We start from the raw sequence: 5559 nt of genomic DNA on the forward strand, positions 1-5559 counted from the left end.
ATCAATTAAAGTTTATACCAGTTATAGTTATGGGCTTAGACACCTAATCCAATAGGATCCGTATGTCATTGTATTTATTGATGGTATTCGGGTCTATTCTAAGACCAAGGAGCGGCATGAGGATCATCTGTGAGTGGTTTTGGAGACTCTGAGGATGGAGCTTTTTTGTCAAGTTCTCCAAGTGCAATTTTTAGTTATGTGAGGTGTAGTCTTTTCGGCACCTTGTCAATGAGAGGGGATAATGGTTGACCTAGCCAAGATCAAGTTTTTGATGTAGTGAGAGGTTCTAAAGTCTCCATATGAGATTTGGAGTTTGTTGGGTTTAGCAGGATATTATCGGAGGTTCATTGAGAATTCTCTAGGATTGCTTTTTCGTTAACCAGGTTAACGAAGAAGACAGTTACTTTCCCCTGGGGTCCTGAGCAGCAGGCAGCTTTTGAGACCATGAGCCAAAGATTATGTGAGGCTCCGATCTTGACTCTGCCCGAGGGCGTTCAAGACTTTGTGGTTTATGGTGATACATCAATAATGGGATTAGGTGCAATGCTTATGTAGTAGGGGCATGTGATCACCTATGCATCGAGGCAGCTGAAGCCTTATGAGGCGAATTACCCTATACATAATCTAGAGCTATGGAGGTGGTTTTCGCCCTTAATATTTGGCGTCATTACCTCTATGGGGCATGTCATACCTTCTATAAGGATCATAAGAGTTTGAGGTACGTGATAGATTAGCCAAATCTGAATATGAGGCAGCGCAGGTGGTTTGATGTAGTGAAGGATTACGACTGCGAGATTTTATACCACCTTGGAAAGGCCAATGTGGTGGCAGATGCATTAAGTTGTAAGGTGACTAGCTCGCATATCCAAAATTTATTTCTGAGGATGACAATGATTAACCACTCTTGAAGCAGATTTGTGGGGTCCAGGTTGAGGCTACGAAAAAGGAGCACTGGAAGAGTGAACCCATAATGGGTCAGGTGTCCTCTTCTGATTATGATAACCGGGGATGTTTGACCCTACATTGGAGGTTTTGGGTTCTGTATTTGGGAATTGCTCATCAGATTTTGATGATGAGGCGCATAATTCGAAGTCTTTTTTTCATCCGGGTGCAGATAATATGTATAGAGACCTCCGACTTGATTATTGGTGGCTCTTCATGAAGCGGGATATGGCATGGTATGTGGAGAGGTCCCTAACTTGTAAGAAATTCAAGGCTGAGCATCAGCGACCTCATGGTAAAATGGAGCCGCTAGGTGTCCCCGTCTGGAAATAGGAAGAGATCAAAATGGATTTTATCATATAGCTACCGTGGATAGAGCATGGGGTGGATTCACTTTAGATCGTCGTGGATCCATTGACCAAGAGTGTGTATTTATTCCTATTCAGGAGAGCATCTCTACAACGAAATTGGCAGGTGTATATATTTGTGAGGTGGTGGCATGACATGGGGTCCCCGTCTCAGTTGTTTTGGAATGGGTTGTTCGGTTCACATCCAGGTTCTGGAAGAGATTTCTTGAGGATTTGGGCACTCGTCTGCACTTCAACATTACTATTCATCGGGATACTAATGGACAGAGTGAACAGACCATCCAGACTTTGGAGGATATGCTTCAGTCATGTGTGTTGGATATTGGCGGTAGCTAGGATACATATCTCCATTTGGCTAAGTTTTCTTACAACAATAGCTATCACGCTAGTAGTGATCAACCTCCTTTTGAGATGCTCTACGGGAGGAAGTGTCGGACCCCAATTTATTAGGGCGAGGTCAGTCAGCGAGTCATAGGTAGCACGCAGGCGGTGCACCGGACTACCAAGTTGATCCAGTAGGTGTGTGGGAGATTGCATACTATGTAGAGTCGACAGAAGAGTTATGTAGATAGGCATCGATCCAATTTGGAGCTTCAAGTCAGAGATATGGTACTCCTAAAGGTGTCACCTTGGATAGGTGTCATCCGGTTCATGAAGTGGGGCAAGTTGGGCCCCAGATATATTATCCTTTCAGGGTTATTTCTCGGGTGGCCAGGGTTGCATATCGTTTGGAGTTTCTCGAGGAGCTCAATCAGATTCACAACACTTTTCACATCTCTCAGTCGTGGAAGTGTTTGGTTGATGATTCTATAGTGGTGCCTTTAGAGGATATTCAAACGTATAAGTGCCTAAACTACAGAGAAAGACCAGTTGTGATCCTCGATAAGAAGTCCAAGACCCTAAGAAACAAGGTGGTGAACATGGTGAAGGTGCAATGGCAGAACTAGAAGGGTTCTAAGTGGACGTGGGCGACTGAGGATGAAATGAGGGAGCATTATCAAGAATTATTTGTAGCAACGGACTTTTAGGACGAATTTTGATTCAAGTGGGGAAGAATTGTAACACCTGCTTCAGGTATGAACTAATCCATCATATTGTAAGTCTTCATTCTAGGTGGAAATGGTGTGATGGATCCTCACCACGGCATGGCAATGTTTTCTAGATTGCAAGATTTAAAAGACTCGCCACAACGTGGCCATATAGGCCACGGCATGGCAGCTGATTTTGATGAAACCCCAATTTTCTGGATTTGTGCCCTATTTGAAGGAATGGGGGCTAGGGTTTATTCAGCCTCATCCTCCATCACTCTCAAACCCTCAGAAACCCTAAACCTTATCTTTTGAAGCCTTTGGAGCTCATTTGCTAGTTTTTGGTGATTTTGAAGGATGTAAAGGAAGATTTTGTGCAAGAGATCAGCAAGCAACACCCCCAACCTCTAAAAGCATCTTGTTGAACCATTTGTAAGGATCTTGATCTAGTATTTTATCTTTTCCTTAAAGATCTAGAGTTATTTTGCTTAATAAACTTTTTCATTAGATTTTGGGTGGAGCAAAGAGAAAAAGTTTGCAATTTAATGAATCTTAGGAATCCCAAATACCTTATATCTCATAAATCTGAGGTTTTGTTGTGATTTGTAAATCTTGCTTGAGATTTGGGTCCCTTTTCCTCTTGTAACCAAGATTTGAGGAAGAACATGCATAAGGAATGCATGTCGATAAAGCTTACATTTTTAGAGATCAATAGGACCCTTAATATCTTTCTAGAAAGTTGAACATCTTATATAGCCTATAGAGCTTAGGTTTGAGATCTTGTCTTAATGGATAAAGTTGGAAAATTTATCCATCAAGACAATGGGAAGGAGTAGATCTGGGATTTTGAGCCCTTGAATATGAGTTAAGAGCAACTTAACTCAAATAAGCCATTTAGACGGATCCCCACGGCATGGTACGCAATCACCACGACTTTGGCGACTAGAGGCCAGTTGTTGTCTTGTCGTTTTGTTCCCACGGCATGGCCAAGGAAGGCCATGGAATCTAGGAGTGTTGATGATGTGGACTCTGTCTTTGATTGTTTGAATTTTGACCTAAGTTAACTTTTTGGTAACTCTTAGTTTTTGGGAAGTGGAATGAGAGTGTGCCTTGTTTGATTGCCTAGGTGGGGTTTAGCACCTGTATTCCGACAAAGAGAGAGAGAGAGAGAGAGAGAGAGAGAGAGAGAGAGATTGGTATAAGATAAGTATCGACTGAGAGGTGAGTTCTTCACTATACTCGTGGGTCGAAGGCACCAATGTTGGTCCATTATATTATGTTTGTAGGATGATAGTTGTATTTGTAACACTTGATAATATGCATGTATGTGCTTGTTGTCTTTGTCACTCTTGTTGATGTTATTGTATGCTTAGTTGTAAGGGTGAAATAGACCCAATACCGTTTGAAAGATACCAAAGGAGTTGAAATAGACTCAAGGGGCGAAATAGACGCATTACCAGTTGAAAGATATCGAAGGAGTTTAAATGGACTCAGGGAGTGAAATAGACCCACTACCGGTTGAAAGATACCGAAGGAGTTGAAATAGACTCAAGGGTGAAATAGACCCGGCTTAGTTTCTAGTTGTTATGTACATTTCTGTATGGGGTCTTTTGGGGAAACTCACTAAGCTTTGTGCTTACACTTTATGTTTGTGGTTTCAGGTACTTCTGGTTCGAAAAGGAAGGGTCTGTAATGATCGCACCGCATCCACCAGTATTCCGCATTTTATGACATGATTTGTACTCTGATGACTATTTTATGCATTATCACATTTTGATGGAATTTGGAATGAATGAATGGTGGTTTTGATAGTTTTAAAAATAAAATTTTTACATAGTATTTTTAGGATGTTACATTGGTTTATGAACCACTACTCAATTACTCTAATAATTGACAAATGAATTCACTATTTTGCATCATGATATTGTCTCCAGATGAGACATTTATCATAACTTGATTGGTGATGTAGGCTCCATCAAACAAGAAATGCACAAGTATCCAACAAGAAAACTTATGAAGGGGGCATGAACGTAACAATTCCTTGAGGCGGTCAAATGCATCATGAAATTCCTCATTGGGTTTTTTGTAAAATCATGAATTACCTTTTTTATTGTTGTAATTTTACTGATGGGGTAAAACTCTTGCGAAATTTTGGATTTCAATTGATCCCAAGCATTGATACTATTGGAAGTAAGTGAAGTGAACCGATACTTAGCTTTTTATTTTAATGTGAACAGAATTAAGTGAAGTCCAGTATCGTGAAACGTTTGTGTTAGCAACTGCAAGAAACTCGTAGAGTTGATTGTATAGGTCATCATATTTATTCTCTCAAATGATCGTTAAGACATTCATGAGTTGTGGTCTAACTTCCACATGGTTCCCATTTACTTTCGGGAAGAGTATAGGTGAAGCATCATCATACTCTCCTGGCTGGTAATGAGAAGCCATGTATTGCCTATTAGGTTGTAGAAAGAAAAAGGTGAGTGAATCAGTTACCTTTTTGTGATACCCGCCTTGGTAGCCTTGATCATTGACATTGTTGAATCCGCTATTTGGATTCCTTTAGTACATGTTCCCAAAGCCTTCATTCTCGTAATCGTCGGTGTACTAGTTGTCATCTTTGTTGAAATTCCAAATATTCTAGTTGTTGTAATTATCGTTTCCACCCTGATTTCCTTGATTCCTTATATTACCATAGTTGTAGTTACGATTGTTACCTTCATTCACCAGTGGTGGTACGAGTTGAGAAAATTGAGGGTTAATATTTCTTGAATTGTGGTTTTTATTGACACCAATACCACCATTTGTTTTCCTCTGTTACCTCCTATGTTGTATCCCCAATTATCTTATTTCCACTGTTGTGGCCCTAATTGCTCTTGTTCGGTTATGGTTTCGGTTATAGTTCTGTTGTTGGTGGATTGATTAGTGGTCCAACATATTATTGTTCCCAATATTTTCGTTGTTTAGGATTGGGGAACCCCTGATGGAGGATTGTTTATTGCATCCTCTTGCCCATCTATTACATCTTTAACAACTACCCTGTCTGTATTCATGATGCTAAAAGTTTTTCTAGCGATCTGATTTAACCGATCAATGCATTCAATTTCCAAATCAAAAACTAGCGGTGAAGAGTGCCCACTATGTCTCGTATGCATGCACCGGTATGCCTGCACAACAAAAATTAAGTAACTTGCAAACAAAAAGTACAACTAAAATTATCA

The 5559-nt window shown here is 40.4% G+C and overlaps 1 non-coding gene across 1 annotated transcript; it reads left to right on the forward strand.

Moving 5' to 3' along the window:
- The first annotated feature begins 4346 nt into the window (after nt 1–4346).
- On the forward strand, nt 4347–4453 carry LOC111891260 (small nucleolar RNA R71). Its single transcript, XR_002850127.1, has one exon. It is a non-coding gene; the product is annotated as a small nucleolar RNA R71 (small nucleolar RNA).
- Nucleotides 4454–5559: the final 1106 nt, after the last annotated feature.

Source organism: Lactuca sativa, chromosome 6 (genome assembly GCF_002870075.4).
Source record: "Lactuca sativa cultivar Salinas chromosome 6, Lsat_Salinas_v11, whole genome shotgun sequence".
NCBI lineage: Eukaryota > Viridiplantae > Streptophyta > Magnoliopsida > Asterales > Asteraceae > Lactuca > Lactuca sativa.